At 39.8% G+C, this 17,451-nt stretch overlaps 1 protein-coding gene across 7 annotated transcripts in view; it reads left to right on the forward strand.

Annotated features, from left to right (window-relative positions):
- Nucleotides 1-17,451, forward strand: part of LOC124159560 (ras-specific guanine nucleotide-releasing factor RalGPS2) — a 327,801-nt gene that overhangs the window by 80,816 nt on the left and 229,534 nt on the right. For all 7 annotated transcript variants that reach the window (XM_046535444.1, XM_046535447.1, XM_046535446.1 and 4 more), the window contains one exon: nt 10,641-10,785. The gene's annotated coding sequence lies outside the window, so the exon portion shown is untranslated. The remainder of the gene's footprint in view (nt 1-10,640; nt 10,786-17,451) is intronic.

The raw sequence follows: 17,451 nt of genomic DNA on the forward strand, positions 1-17,451 counted from the left end.
TTGAAAAGAGAAGACAGGGAGAAGACTGCCTTCAGCTGTCCTTACGGGCACTTCGAATTCGTTCGAACCCCGTTCGGTTTAAAAGGGGCGCCGCCGACATTCCAGCGCTTGATGAATACTGTCTTATCAGGGCTACAGGGCATCAAATGTTTCATCTATTTAGATGATATAGTGATTCATGGAAATTCGTTGCAGAATCACAACGAAAAGCTCAAGGAGATTTTAGATAGATTGAGAGAAAATAACCTGAAATTACACCCGGATAAGTGTGAGTTCCTGAGAAAAGAGGTGAATTATCTGGGGCATGTAATATCAGAAGATGGGGTCAAACCTGACCCAGAAAAGGTCAGGAAGGTAAAAGAATTCCCATTGCCTAAAACCACTAAGCAATTGAAGGGATTTCTTGGATTAGCGGGATATTACCGCAGATTTATCCCCGAATTCAGTAAGATAGCGAAGCCACTACATGAGCTGCTCAAGAAAAATGTTAAATTTGAATGGGGCCGTAATCAACAGGCGAGTTTTGAAAAATTGAAATTTCTTCTGACCACGGAGCCGATCCTCAAATATCCAGATTTCTCAAAAGAATTCATCCTGACGACCGATGCAAGTAATGAAGCATTGGGTTGCGTATTGTCGCAAGGTGAAATTGGGAAGGATTTGCCTGTGGCTTATGCAAGCAGATCCCTCAATAAGGCAGAGAAGAACTATTCGACAATAGAGAAGGAGTTGTTGGCTATAATATGGGGGACAAAATATTTTCGACCTTACCTCTACGGTCGGAAATTCACGATTGTAACAGACCACAAGCCCCTCACTTGGATTTTTAACATCCGAGACCCTACGTCAAGATTGATGCGTTGGCGACTCAAGTTGGAAGAGTACGAGTACAAAGTGGTGTACAAGAAAGGAAAATTAAACTCCAACGCCGACGCCCTCAGCAGAGTGCACCAGATGTCGCTCCTCGATGAAAGGGAGGAGGGAGACAGCACGAGTGAAGATGACGTCACGGAGGATGAAGGGGAGAAGTCAAGGGAGGAATCTGAAGGACCTATGCAGTTGCCCGAGGGGGAAGAAGGAAGAAAAGAAGAGGACGGGATTTCGGAAGAGAGAAAGAAGAGAATATTGAAAGAATTCCATGATTCGCCGGTGGGAGGCCACCAAGGCATGAAGAGGACGTATGAGAGGATGAAATTATTCTTCTCATGGCCGGGAATGAAGGATGATGTGGAAGAATACATCCGCAGGTGCGTGGCATGCCAGAAGAATAAACTCACGAGAAGGAAGACCAAAATGCCGATGCAAATAACTTCAACACCCGAGTTTGTCTTCGAGAAATGCAGTTTGGACATCGTGGGACCGCTACCTGTAACGCAGCGCGGATTTAAATATCTTCTCACATTCCAGGATGAACTCTCAAAGTTCACGTTGGCTATTCCGTTGGAAAGACAGGACGCCACGTCAATTGCAAAAGCTTTTGTAGAAAAAATCGTCCTCGTGTATGGTACGCCATTAACCGTACTAACTGATCAGGGAGCAAATTTCCTTAGCGAAGTATTTAAAGAAACGTGCAAAATTTTGAAAATAAGAAAGATACAAACGACAGCTTTTCACCCGCAGAGCAATGGCGCTCTGGAAAGGAGCCACAGAACGCTTACCGAATACCTCCGTCACTACATCGCTAGTGATCAATCCAATTGGGATGAATGGGTCAAATTCGCGGTATTTGTCTTTAATACAACGCCGCATACATGTACGAAGCTCACCCCTCATGAAGTGATGTTCGGTAGGAAACCGAATATACCTGGATGCTTTCAGGTGGAGCCAAAGGACAGGTGTTACACATACGACGACTACCTGGCCGACCTCAAATTAAGGATGCAAACCTGCTATAAGAAGGCAAGAGAAGGTCTCTTGGAATCAAAAGTCAAGTCAAAAGAGTATTACGATAGGACAAGTAAGGCAGAATTATTTCAAGAAGGGGACAAAGTACTCCTCTATGACGAATCTGTTAGAAGAGGGAGGTCGAGGAAGCTATCAACTCAATGGGTGGGACCTTATGAAATAATTAGCGTAAATGGAGTCAATGTGACTATTAAAATGAAAAGAAAACTCATGAAGGTTCATGCAAATAGGCTGAAATTATTCTATTAATCCATTGCAGGAATGAAAATGGAGGTAGTGCTAAGACTCCTGCTGCTGTTTACCAGCATTGCTAGCGCCAAAGAGATTGATTTTTCAATTGAGAAAATAGAGGACTCACCCGGGCTGTACTACGAACACAAAGGGGAGGCACAATTATATAGCTCTGAATGGAAAGTTGTTACATATGTGAATTTGTCAGATATAGATGTTAAGTACGAAAGTCTACTTAAGTACGCTAATTTTACGATAGGTTTTTGCCAAACTTATGTTAATAATACGTGGACTAATGTCACAGATTGCACCCAGATGTTGCATTATGTACCAATTAAGATTAAGGACATTAGTAATAAAAAACAATTACTTTATCAATTAGCACGTAATCAAGAAAGCCCTCTGAGAATGAAAAGAGGTGCTCTTAATTTTATAGGGGAATTAAGCAAGGTTTTGTTCGGAACGATGGACGAGGCAGATGCAAAATATTACACTGAAAAGATTAATAGATTGGAAACGGAACAGACTGGTATATTAAAACTAACCAGGGAACAAATGACCGTAGTTAAAGCCACATTGAAGACGGTAAACTCAACCATTAGGGAGGTACAAGAGAACGAAGACGCGCTGTTAAGAAACTTAAAACTTGTAGAGGATCACTTAGATCAAAAGGATGGAGAGTTAAAGGGCAAAATCCGTCTATTGTCAGTCACCTTAATTCTTGAAAAACACATGATGCAACTGAACCGCATCATTCATGAAATCGAACAGGATTACGATTTGATAGTCAGCGCTATAGTGAATGCTCAACAGGGCATATTGCAACCACACGTAATTACTCCGGTACAAATAATTGAGATGATGAAAAGGAGCAGGGATGAGATACCTAATGACTTATCCCTTCCATTCCCTATGAGTGTGGCATACAGTAGTGCCTTATTAAATGTTATTGAATTTGATGTGTTTATTAACCACAATGTTCTTGTGTATGTGATTAAGGTACCATTAACGGATCACATAAAATTTAATGTTTATCAAGTGTTTCCATTTCCTATAAGAACTGAATTGAATGCTTTTAAATTTTTATTTATTCAACCAGAGAAACCATACATTTTTATGGATATTGCAAAAAGATATTATTCTAAGCTTACTGAGAGTGATTTATCTAAATGTAAGAAAATTAATATGTATTGGAGGGTATGTAAACAAGTGTATCCTATTCTGTCTACGCACTTGCATGAAGAATGCGAAGCCAAGATGCTTCAGCCAATTAGAAAAATTCCATCTGATTGTTCTGTAAGAGTAGCCATACTTAACCAAACACTTTGGACTCAATTGGACAATAATGAATGGTTATATGTGTCCGGGAGACCAGAATCCATTACCATTTTGTGTGAGAAACAAGACCCAGTGGACGTACTTATTAACGGAACTGGAAAGCTAAGGTTGTTTAAGAAGTGTAAAGGCTACGGACCGAAAGTTTTAATCCAATCACAGTTTGTGTTCAACTCTAACTATAGCAACAAGGATGTGATTCCGCCGTTGAGTTTGTCATATGACTGTTGTCTCGATGGGAACGTTGTAGAAACGGTGAATTCTATGAAAATTGATACTCACCTGAATCATATTGTGAATAATATAGAGGACTTAAAATACGCAAGTCATAAGGTGCAAGAGGTAGAGAACTTATTGTCTGAAGAAGAATGGAAACAAAAACAGACCGAGAGAGTATATAATCTCTCATTTATGTCAATTATTGGATTAATTGTAATTGTATTAATTTTTTGTTGCTATTGCTGTAAATGTTGTAAGGTCTATTTCCCAAGGTTTCTTAGGTCTTGTGAAAACGGTGACTCGTGCACTACTATTATATTCAGACCAAAAATTGTTAATAAGGTACACACTTCCAACGAGGTCATGGCAGATAAGGACCAATGTGAAGAGGGGGTTTGTTTAAATGAAATAATGTCTTCTCCAGGACCAGGCCGTCGCCCAGGGTCGAGAGGCGCTGTCTCTAAGCGTTAAGCTTAAGATGTCGAGAAAGCAACTAGGTATTTGTTGCTTTCTCTCGGTATGAGGGGAGGTGTAATGAATTGCAGCACGTGCATGCCTAGACGAAAACACTAAGGGCCACCCTCAGCTGTTCTGGGAAGAGTGACAGTTAAATGTATCACTCTCACTTCTTTAAAAGGGTTCGTCGCGACGGCCGACCACGTGCATGCCTGGACGGATCATTTGCCTGTCAAGACAGAAACTATTAAAAGGGTTCTAGATACCCTCATTACTTTTAAAGGGGTAATAGACGCATCCTGTTTTAAAAAGGGTCATAGATATTTTCACTGCTTTTAGAGGGGGATAGACGAGTGCAGCTTAAAGGGATTGTGGCAGCTGGAACCCTCAGGAACAACTTAAAAGGCCCATTTTGGGAGAAGCTCTCCCACTCTCCTTCCCCTGCCTCAGAAACGTATACTGATCTCCCCCCTCCCCTATCTAGGAATAAGAGTATATAAACCCTTGCATCCATGGACCTCGCGGGAAGAGACCTCGCTCGCTGCCAAAGGCTACGCTACTCCAGGGTTCTGGAGTCTGTAAGATTTTCTGAAATAAATGTCTCTTTCCCACTAGCATCACTCTGAATTTCAATTCTTAAGTACCAGCAACCCTCTCAGAGAGTTGATCTAGCCACTCGGATCAATCTCTCCGTTTCAGTCGTGTGTACCGAGTTGTCGGGACATGACAGTGTATCACTTGAGGTTGTATAGGCTTTACTCACTGTATAGTATTTTTCCAGAAATGTATATTGTGCAATAATTCTTGAAACATTTTTATCCCCGCGGAATGCCAGTGGAGTGGAGCGAATACAACTGCGTGGAAAATTACCACAGCTGTTTGTATCTTATTACTATCGATGGATTCCCACAAATTGGACTCCTTAACAAACGATCTGGGTTGAAGGAGAGATTTTGTGGAACGATATGTCGGAAAATATGTTTTTCCCAGTTTATTGCATGAGTCATTGTTATTAGTACATTTCTACCGCATCTTTTCCTGCAAGGGAAGTCAATTCAACTGGGGAAGAGAGCGCTTCAAGTTCCTCAAAGAGAGAGAATTAGAGGGTAATGGAGCTGTTTGCGTGGGTGGGCGTTGAGGAGGAAGAACATCAGATGCTTGGCGAAGGAAATAGCGGCGTAAATGTCGGTCGGAGGGGAGGGCGATCGCATTTGAGGAAAGCACGTGCATCAAGTGCGTGTTGAGAGACGAAATGAAGTTATTTGGCTCCGCAATGTACGCAGTTGAGATGTGAGTGGATTACTACGGGCCTAGGAGTTCAGCCGGGCAGCGTAAGGGGAGGACGCCACGCCTAAATAAGGCGTGTGATAATTTCCATTTCCAATTCATTTAAAAGTAAGTCGTGTAGATTGTAAATCATCATCGTTAGTCAACAATCCTAAGATTGGTTTGACGCAGCTCTCCATTCCTCTCTCCTATCCCCTAGCCTTTTCATAGCTCATAGTTTTACTTCTCTTTTACATCTTTTATACCTGTACTAGACACAGTAACAATTGTTTAACATGGCACAATATAATCGAAAAAATTGCTGGGAATGAAGATTGTTTTGAAATGCACAAATGAAGTGAATTTTTGCATTACTGTCAAGATGAACTTGTTTGCTTTTTGTATGTAAATCCTTCTTTTTTGCCGCTGAGTAGCCCATAATTCATATATCCGGTGATTACTATCTTTGCTTGTGCTATGTACCTCATTCTGGGCCGTCCCTTCTTCCCTTCCACCTGCCCTTCAAATATTGTTTTCATCAAGCCATCATATCTCATAATGCGGCCAACTAAGTTGTACCGTCTCCTCCACTTATTGTTAGTCTTTAGAAGACTTCTCTTTTCTGAACACTTCACCATCACTTAATCGGTCCATCCATTCTAACAATAAGAAATAATTTCAAGGCTTCGAAGAAGACTTAGCGGTGAGCATAATTTATTTTTACACACACGGTGGACACTTGCTTTTTTGTATAGGAAACAATATGGTTATGATTTAAATCTGTTAACATTGTTAAAAAATATTTACGTTTGGTCTTCCTTTACATTCTAATTATTCAAAAACGTAAATGAAAAACCCAATGCGAACAATTTTTAACGTTTCCGCCGTTAGATCCTGTAGACACGAAATTGGAATAATAAATTCACTTTGCACATTCCACGCAAACTTTTTACTTCCCAACTATGTTTTCAGACATACTAATTAATTATCAAAGCAATAATTACGCAGTAATATTAATTAATATGGCGCAATATAATCGAAGCAATGGCTGGGAATGAAGATTGTTTTGGAATGCACAAATGCAGTGAATTTTTGCATTACTGTGAAGGTGAACTTGTTTGCTTTTTGTATGTAAATCCTTCTTTTTTGCCGCTGACTAGCCCACAACGATAGCTCATATCTTCGGTGATTACTATCTTTGCTTGTGCTATGCTAGAGGCCACTAAGTTCTCCAATATTATTTTTGGAACGAATGAAGGCTCACCTCTCGTCTTAGGTTTTTTTAATGCTTCGACTGGTTGTGGTGGAATTATTTTAGAATTTATTTTCACGAGCGGCCCTGTCTTATTTTCAGTTTGGAGGACGTGTTTTAATGAGTCGGAAATGAGAGCCTATGCTCATTTAACGGGTGTTGGAGGAGGCCTAAGCTGCCACTAGAGATATATTTACATTTCGTTTCAAGCGGATCCATTTAATTTTCTCTGGGAAGGACGAAAAGTTATGTTTCGGAGAGGCTAAATTGAATTTTTTATCCGCGAATATTACAATTATTATTTGGGTCCTCCAGTGGGCCTTAAGATTTGTTTCCACTGACCGCGCATTCTAATGGATTTAAAACAATTGCCACTCACGTCGCTGACGGAAGAGCGTTCCGAACTTCGCGGGTAAACTGTGAAGTCTGACGTCACGATAAACGGCTGCCATGGAGATCCCTAATTTTTTTTGAAATTCGAGATTCAGTTGTGTCTGTTGTAAGGAATTTTTAAACGGTGAATTTCTGATTTCTAAGGTACCTCTTAGCCATCTCATCACTGCTGAAATTTGCTATAGAGTGCCCGCAACGCACCTGATTATTATTCTAAATCTGGTATTAACTTTCCACTTAAAAAGCGGTATACCGCGGTATTTTTTTACGACCAGAGATGTAGATATTCGAGTATTTGAGGCACTTCCACGGTCTAATGAATACCCATTTTGGCCCAAGCTGACTTGGTATATGAAAATAGGAGCTGCATATATTATTATCGTGCCAGTAAACAAAAATTGGAACACTTAGCGCTTTATTTACGTGACATGAAGTCTACTGGTGATCCTGAAACGTATTTGTAAAATGTTTTAGCAAATACCTTGAGTATCGGGTCACCATATTCTCTTCAAATAAAAGGATCATGTTCCAAATAATGAATTAGAAGTAAATATGCTGAGTCATTTCATCCTATATTTGCTCAATAGCAAGAAGCAGGCGAGGTGTTCTTATTGCCATATAGTTTGACAGTTTCTTTCTTGTTGGTGTTGCGTAATCACTTAATTTTATCTTAAGCCGTAAATTATATTTAAATAGCCCCAGAATGGATATTGTAAACGCAGATACACTGAGTAGATTTGTGGAATGATTTTTATGTACCTCAAAATAGTTGACAATACAGCTACAAGGTAATAACCTTAGGGAAACTTGCCCGCCCTGCGGAAGTTCCATAATTTTAAACTTAAATTTCCGGTTCAGCGTTACATGACATTGCGAAATGGGTTCAGAAATTATTAATTTCGTGCCTAATGATCCATTTCAGTTAACTATAATGTTAAGATCTCCTTTGGCGAGACAGGAGAAATGCCTTAACTTTCACGCAATGCTTTAGGATAGGCCGAGGTGGTTTGTTTGGACAAATAAACAAATGACTGGCGACCTGTAACGTCACGACTTTATCAGTCCAACTGGGGTGCTAACCGAAATGTATATTCGTGGAGGTTTAATGTATCGATTTCATAACTTATCAATGATATTTTATGCGAGTGCAAATACTCCATTGCAATAATTGATAACAAGTGGATTTCCGTGCTCGCTTTACCGCTCATGCGGACATAAGTGGAAACAGATTAATATGTGCCATCGAATGGCAAGTTAAATATGTCTTCTGCGGGACGAACAAGGGTCTTCTCTGTGTAGTGCCCCTGGGTGTATCGTCAAGGGAAACGTCAGCGTGACAGACCTTGAGGACATGCAAGGCCCTCTCTTGGAATGAACCCAATTGTTGAGATGAGAGACAACAATGAGTTTCATTCTATGAGATCAGTGGAAATGGCGTCCTTCTCTTGACAAGACGGGAATTTTGCCAGCGTGCCACCGTAACCATGGACACAAATATCACTTTCTGTTGACCATACCTTTTTTCTCTCATTGTCCTTGAAGAACAGTGAGCCTATGTATATATCATCCCTGGCATGCCTTACGCTTTCGATGGTAGTCACAAAGGATAGTACTACGATACTATCTCTACTCTGTTCACTTGAAGATACTATTGCGTAAGAGTTTAATAAAAACTAATATCCAACCATATTTTTGGTTGCTCTAGCATATTTTACCAATGCTATGTATTTGGGGCAGTTTCATGTAGTAATTTTGATTATATTGTCGATTTATCCAATTTAATTCGAATCTGAATAATTAAATTTAATGTTGCAATCTTTCGTTCATAGTGAGAGTGATTACCACCTTCTCTTATATCCTGAATTTGAATAACTGAAGCGTATTTTAAACTTTTTAAAATCTTTCCCCTATTTGCGGTATGCCTCGAATAATTCCTTTTACACATTAATTCCTATGGTAGAAGATTCTCCTAGACCGGGAATCAAACCACGGATCTTTGGCTTTGCGGGGCACAGAAAAGACCACTATGCTTTTAAGGTTCCTTGATTACTTCGGCAATTTTGTCGAGGTTCAATGGTGCAAGATAGTGGGCAGTTGCGTTCCATGAAGGATGGCAACGCGACGGAATGTTTGCTTCCAAGAAGCCACTACTCAAAGGAGAATCTCATTCCAGCGATAACGCTGCACTTGCCAGCGGAAAACCACAGGTCTTTGGTTCGTTTCCCGGTCCAGAGGAATTTTTTCTCATGGCGATTAGTGTAAATCTCACCGCTATTCTCACGGAAGGCTTTGAAGAAGCCACATACTTCATGACGTTGCTCAAATATTGTTTTCTCAGTCAGACTGAATTAATTTGAGTTAGTTTTGCTGAGGTAAGGTTAAGTTTGTGAGAGGACCGCGTGCAAGCGATAAATGACGTTCTGAAGTGTATGTGTGAAGTCAGGTTATTTCAATGTTGAAAAAATCATTTCCTCGTCCCTTGCTTTGACTTTTAACATATGGGCATTAACAAAACAAATTGAACGCTCTTTTTGATAAGGATTTGAAAGGAATAAAACTTTGTAAGGATTACTCAAAATATTTTAATTTGCCTAGAGAGCCTTACTGGCTTCCAAAATGTAACAGATAACTTCAGGCTTAACTGTGAGAAATATTCGCCATGGAAGAATACGGCTTGTTGGTATAACTGGATGCGCACTTGACCGGTGATCAGGAGATCTGTGTTCGGATCCCGGCTGAGTCGAGGTTTTTTCATGGTGAATTTAAAAACTTGGTGTAAAAATATGCTAGCGTCATAGGAAGAACAGATAGAAGCATCAACGTCAGTATGAAACAGTGGACCTAACAAAGTTTCATTCTTTTTAATTCCAAAATGGAAATGTTTCGCGCAGTTAAAGTAGAAGTTTGGTACGGTACAGTACAAGTACGGTAGAATTTTCGGATGAGAAAGTAAAAGAAAGGTGCTAATTCGCACTCGTCCGACCGCACCTTGAATATGCAGCGAGCGTATGGGATCCGGTGCAGAAAGACTTAATCCGCGAACTGAATAAAATACAAAGGAAGGCTGCGCGTTTCGTCAAAAACTGCTACGGGCGTACAGACAGCGTTATCCAGATGTTAAGCGAATTAGGCTGGGAGCCGCTGGAGACTCGGAGGCTGCGCGCTAGGCTTAGATTTCTTGAACAATTGAGAATGGATATCCTTAAGAGCGACACGGAGAACATAATATTAGAGCCACGCTACATTTCCAGGTCCGACAGAAGCGAAAAATATTTAACCGAAGGGATAAATCTGGGAATTCGTTTTTCCCCCGAACCATAAAGGACTTCATTAAATGCTAGTCGTTATTTCCTTAAAGCCCTTCATTTTTATTTGTAAACGGCTGGTGTCCTGGCACCCCCTGCCACACGCTTTTTAGACGGCTTGCGGGGTACTATGTAGATGTAGATAAATGAAGATGAAGTTTTCAGTTATGGATGATATTAGATATATTTGACAGTTCTTGGGTGGTAACCTGCTATGTAGGGCCACTTAATGATCTTCATCACATTCGACCTTGATTAAATTATCTTCTTTCTTTCAGGTGCATGGAATCATTTTGCGAGCCGCAGCTCGTTCGTGGTGAGCACTCCTCGTCTGGCTGCATCTACAATTTCGATCGCCTTACATGAACTGCCGCGGTTCCTGATTTCCCATTCGCTTTTTTGCCGAGGACAATTGGAACTAAGGTAAGTTGAATACCACGAGGCCTTATCGCTGAATTTCTTAAAACTTACGTCTGCATGTCCTACAGCATTGTTATGGCCGAGTTTGAGAAACATAGACAATTTTATGTATTTGTGCGGCTTATTTTTTGAGCCATTTCTTTTTCATTTAAAAATTCGATGCATTATTATATCCTATGGATGCAAATGGCCAGATTAATGATTAATAAATAGTATTCCGGTCGACGTGTTTCTTTGAACGACATGCTAATATATTGGATAAAATGTTATAAAACCCCTCATGATCCATCAGTAGTGATTGCATGAAAATTGTGATGACCATATATACCTGTAGAAATTTACGGTACCATCCAAATTATTTTCTGCCAAAATAACGTTGTATAAGAAAATATTTTTAGTATCCCAATGAGGGCCTGCACAAAAACAGGCGTGCTAAATTCAAACAGATGACAATCGAAATTCGGATGTTCCGTCGTCTACGTCTCGGAGGGTAGATAAGCGTGGCAAATACTAGATGTGTAGCCCGGGTGGTTTGGAGGTTTGTTGCTCAGAGTAAGGATAGGCATATATTTCCTCTGAGGTTTGTTGCACCCTGATACGCGCCAATTCTCTCGTTGTCACCCCAGTGCTGCCGTTGGCATTTCTGCGGAGTGTTTCCGAAGTTTTGGTGGCGTGATCGACCATGTAAGGAAGAAAAAACTAAAGATCGCAAAAGAAAATAGCATCCTGACGGAGCGGCGAATGCATAGTGTTGCAGTAGCGGTCTGCTGCAAAGAGAACATTGAATTTCCAAATTTATATTGTAAAAAGTATTTTGGCTTACCATTTCCTGTAATACTTAATTTTCTATTATCCGGCTAAGTCACGGTTGCATTGAGATCGCACTGTAATCCATTTTTCAGTTCCTGAAATTACTCGAGTGTAGCTTTTTTAGGACAATTATCCACGATTATCTCATAAGTGAAAAACATCGTGCTTAATGGTTTTCCTGACTAGAAATTTATCTATCTCGGCACGACTTCCCGAAGCACGTTGACTTATCTATGGCAGACCTAATTGCTTTGCTTCTCCTGCCTACCATCCATCAGCCATTACTTTTTCTCACGATGTTTACGGCTTTTTCATGTTTCTCTTAAGTATCCGTTACGACATTTGCTTTCTTGCGAAATCCCTTTAGGAAAACAAAACAAATTCTATGGTCCTTATTCAAGCGTCAGATCGTGAAAACGGAGTTCTTGTATCATTTTGCTTGCCCCCGTGTCGATGTGAAATCCAATTTTCAAGAAATTTATTTTCAGGCATGATCCCCAGGCCTATGAATGAATTTAGCTCCTCCCTCCTGGAGAATAGCATCGTTTGCTGTTTCCAATTTCCTAGTCACTTGTTCCATTTCGTTTATCGAGTTGAAGTTATTCTGTGCGGAAACAGCTGAGAAATATTTTTGGATAAAAGCCATGATTGGAATTTTATGTGGCTTAGATTCACGGCACTGATGGGAGTATTTATCTTTACTCATTTTGTCTGTAACTCTGATAGGAGATAATCTTGTGACTAATCTTATCCACGTATCGATTTTTGAATAGATTATCGGTCTTGTAAAAGGTTAAATCATCAGAGATAACTTAGTGAACTTCATATAAGTCCCCTTGTCAAAGTTCTTTAAAGATCAGATAAAAAGCACTGCTTAAATTATAATCGTCGAATTTTAGGTTTTTCCAATTCGCAAACTCTAACCCTAACTCAATGCGTCGGATCGCGTTATTATCTCAGTGCTTGAAAAATATTCAAAACGCGAATAGCCTGCAGGTTTAAAATTCTTTCTATTGCTCACTACCGAGTTAATTAAGTTCTATCCACCGTCAGTTTACGAACTACTTCCTTTGTCTGGCATCTTCTCTGCTAAATATATTGCTCATCCAAGCGCATCCTAATGAAATGCCCGCAGTCCGTCTCGAAAAAAACTGTATTAATGTTGCCACAAAGAGCGCTTTCTAAGCGGTTTCCAAAAATAAATGCATCGCGGCGATTTGTGCAGACTCAAAAATGGAAGGACCTCTCAATGTTTCATTTGCTTGCAGCATTTACAGTCGCAATTGCTATCATTGAAAAGTTACGGTTGGACATATTGTAGCTTCACGATTATCGATCAACAGCCGTAATTATGGTTCATTTCTCAGTGAAATTCGAATCCCTCTGCCTGTCAGCGACGCAAGTGATGAATTTAATATGGTATGCAGGAGGCGCCGGACAGCTAAGGTGCCATAATGGAAGGGTAAGCGAGGAAGGGTGGAGGAAAACCCGGCGTCCGCATTAGCCTGCTCTTCATCTACATCTACATACTACCCCGCAAGCCGGCTAAAAGGCGTGTGGCAGGGTGTGTTAGGATAGGACACCAGTTTCTTAACGAAAGTGGCCTAGGGAATCACGGCTAAACGTCCCATTAGACGGACGGAGTGTTGCGCTTGAAATATCCTCCACATATCATTCAAACAGGAATCAGTCAGACTTTGAAAATTCTCTTCCACCGCCGGGATTTGAACCCGAGCCCTCGGGATGGGAAGCCAACACTCTTGCCACCACGCCAACCCGATTGCCGGCCTCGGTGGCGCCGGGGTAAAGTCCCCGACTGCCAACCTAGAGGTCGCGGGTTCGAATCCCGCCTGGGTGGCTTGACTACCATCCAGGGCATGGATGTTTGTGAATGTCTAACAAGTTAATTGTAAGAGAGGACAAATCTGTCCTAAATTCGCTTGTATAATAAAGACAAATTATTATTATTATTATTCCCGTGACTTTGAGGAACCCATTTAAGTACGCTTGGGTGATGAAGCATTTAGCGACCGAGTGGAGAATCTTTTGTTATTATTACAATATTCGTAGGCGTGTCTTTCTTTTTGAGGATAGAGATGAAAATTCTTCTCCCTTTTGAATACGCCGAGAGTCTCTGATCCCCATGGCGACGGAGAGTCGCCCCTTTCTGTATTCCTCTCTCCTGAGGTCCAGTCACCAGAATATCGGTGTTATGAGCACGATAAATATAAAGAAGATGCCATAGCTCGGTGATAAATAAGCTTAGGCCATTTAGACACTAAACGTTGATGAAATAGGCTACCTAAACAGGCTCTAAAAACATCAAAATACGACCTAAAATAGGCATTTAAAATAGGCGCTTAAAAGTGTTGCATTTATGACGTTTCTATCTGTTTTTCAGGATTTCCTAGGACTATATAAAAGGGAAATGAAATACATCTGTGCCTGCATGATAAATATAAACAATATTTTATGGTCGGTGAGAAATAAGCTTAGGCCATTTAGACACTAACAATGGATGAAATAGGAAACCTAAACAGGCCCTAAATATAACAAAATAGGACCAAAAATAGGCATTTAAAATAGGCGCTTAAAAATGTTGCATTTATGACGTCTCAGTCTGTTTTTCTGGATTTCCTAGGACTATAGAAACGGGAAAAAAAATACACCTGTGCCTTAGGTAATGCCATACCTAAATAAGAAAGTTTTTCATTCGCTAAGGAATAATAATACATCAAATAAAGGCTGTGGCATGATAATCGCCCAACGTCAGTCACAAATCTCATCGGAGTTTCGTTATCTCATTACGATCGTTTGATAAAAAGTAAAGTTGGATGCATTCGCCGTGCGAAAGCTCACAATGGTCGTCGCTCTGGGTAAGCAATCGGACGCCGATATAATCAAACAGCAGAGAAGCGAGATAAGCAAGAGATAATCTATACAAGTGCCTCTTGAGGCGAATGAAGTTGTGTAAATATCACTCGAGAAGAATGAAACTAGTTCACTTGGATTTGTGGACGCAGATAAATATTTGCACTTTAGCATCGATTTACACAATATACGATTCCATTCAGAACAGTAGATTTTCGATTAATTTTTCGGTGGCCTTCCGAAACGAATTAGCGTCTTCACACGCACGCGGTTCACATCAGGTTTGTCTTGGCCACCATCTGGTTGACAGCTTATTTTGCAATTTATTGCCTCGTTTCTAGTAACCAGACGACGATATGCTTGAAATTTATTGTAATCCATGACACTAAAATTATTGCGTTACACTGTGATATGAATGAAGTTCAATCAAAATGTTTTAATGGGAATTTTATACTTCATATAGATGTATATGCAGAGTTTGCAGTCATGGGCGTACCCACCGAGGGGCAGGAGGAGGCAGCTGCCCCCTCCCCCTCCCCTAGAAGCAAAAATTGCAAAGGAAAATAATATTTTTCAAGCAAATAGTTTTAAAAACTAAAAAAGAGCTTTCACAGTTTCCTTAAAATGTTGATTTCGTTCATCTTTTCTATGCTTAAATCTTATCTACAACTTGATCAACCACGGCTCCACTAGTTTTGATCCTGGGCACGCCCTTGTTTGCAGTAATGAATGGAACAAAAAAATTGTTCCAACGTATGTGTTGAAGGAAGTATACTTCAGACGATGAACGAAACTGACCCGAGCGTGTGTGAACGGCGCGCATGCATTGAGTGCCCACGAAACTAATTCGCGCCTTTTAGAAATCAGGTAAAACCGATTATACTGTAGTGGTGGTGTACGGTTATATACGGTGTCTATCAGGTACCAAATATTTGCCGTATTACACAGAAGTTCACTCTAGTGATGGAAAAATCGATTTCTGTTGAAATCAAAAATCATATTTTAATGGTCAAAGATCGAGAAAATCGAAATCGATTAATGATTGTCGAGTTTCGATCCATACTTAAATCTTGACCATTCAGTTTGATCTTAGCAGTCACTTCTGGCCTATGATGACGTCATCCGTCCCATGTAAAAGGCTTTTCTGTGTGGCCGGTAGGATTGGAAAGGCTCGCCCTCAATCGTCCAGAAACCATCTATCAGTTGATCTTTCTTAAAAATGTAAGTGAAGCGTTTATTTCTCGAAGCGATCATACCTAAACTTTAAAACTACTAACAATCCATGCATATATTCTTGTTAGATATTTTGTGACACATATGCGTAATTTGAGTGATTTTTTTAGATGAATTAGGAACATAATTTTGTATAAGCTCTTATTTTCTATAGGACCGTCGATTTTTTTAGGATTAATCGATCTTTCGGTTCAAATTTCGATTTTTGTTCAAAAGTCGAGCTTTTCATTGCGATTATTTATCGATTGCTCGAAAAATTGATTTCGACCGACATTTTTCCATCGCTAGTTCGCACACATCGGGGACGCCACCATAAACGAATCGAATACCTGCCGCATTAGTGCGGTACGTTCTCTATTCGCTTGTGGTAGCCGTCCGAAACAACTTAACCTCCTCAATTGTACGCGGTTCGTATCAGGTTTGTCTTGTACGCCATCCGGTTGACAACTTATTTTGCCTCGTTTCTAGTTATAAGACAACGATATGCTTGTAATTAATTGTAATCCATGACACTATAACTATTGTATACCCTTGTTTATGGAGATGTTACAGTGTGATACGCATAAAGTCCCTGGAAATGTTTTTCAATATCACTTCTATGTTTCATGCATGAAGAGTTTTCAATGCTGAATGAAATAGAAAATATTTGTTTGATCCTATGGGAAGAAGTGTGTAAAGAAATCTCGGACAAAATACGATACTGAACCGAGCATATGTGTGAGTTCTCGCATGTGTCTGAATCATGAGCGATTGTATGTAAAACTTAACTTTTTATCAAACTCTCGCTCAGAGATTAAAAAATACCGAAGAGATTTTTGACTGACGGTGTGCTAAAATAATGGAAGCTAAGAGAATCATTTACAGCGCTGGACATTAAATAGGGATAACTACTCGCAGAAAATAAATTATCAGTGTGTACTCTAGTGAGAACTATGCTCAATTTCAAAGAGTAATAGGAAAGACAATTTTTTTTCTCAAGATTATACATTAACCTTGATTATGATATTTTCCTGGAAAAAATGCTCGCATGCTAATGACTATGAAGTAATGTAGCATTATATAATTTAAGCATGACGAGAATTGCTTGTAAAAATCCATTCGTTTGGCTAATTTGAGAAAACATAAATATATATTACCCAAATTCCTAATATTCTCTTCTGAAGTCATTTCTTTCAGATAAATCACAGCTTACACTTCATCATTCTTTTTTTGGTGACATCATTACTCGTTTAAAACTTGCACTATTTCCTAGAACTCTGCTTTAACCGTAAAGCATACCTACCATTTCTTTTCAATCCAACCTAATTTGAAAATTTTACCTCGATATTTTCACAGACGTAAAATGTTCGAATTTGTGGTAAAGTCAAATGTAGACGAATTGATCCCCAATGTATCCTGATGATTTCAAGGCGGTTACAATCAGGTTATGAAAATGGCTATCGTTCACGAAAAGCAAATATCCATGACCGGTTGCGCGGGAATGATTCGCCATTTAAATAAGTTACTCTACGCATTGTCTTCCATCCAATGCAATACAAGCATTCCCATACCCATCGTTATTAAATGTATGGCAGTCTCCATGCAATGCTTTAAATTTTAATCATGCCATTTTTTTTAAATCCACTTCATGGTGAATTTTGTTTGTCATCCAGCCTAAATCTGGAATTCTAATAAATCGCACGATTCAATAATAATCATCCATTCCATTAAGATTATGAGAAAATGCTGAATATGAATTGAATGTACGAACGATCC

The sequence above is a fragment of the Ischnura elegans genome, chromosome 5 (genome assembly GCF_921293095.1).
Source record: "Ischnura elegans chromosome 5, ioIscEleg1.1, whole genome shotgun sequence".
Taxonomy (NCBI): Eukaryota; Metazoa; Arthropoda; class Insecta; order Odonata; family Coenagrionidae; genus Ischnura; species Ischnura elegans.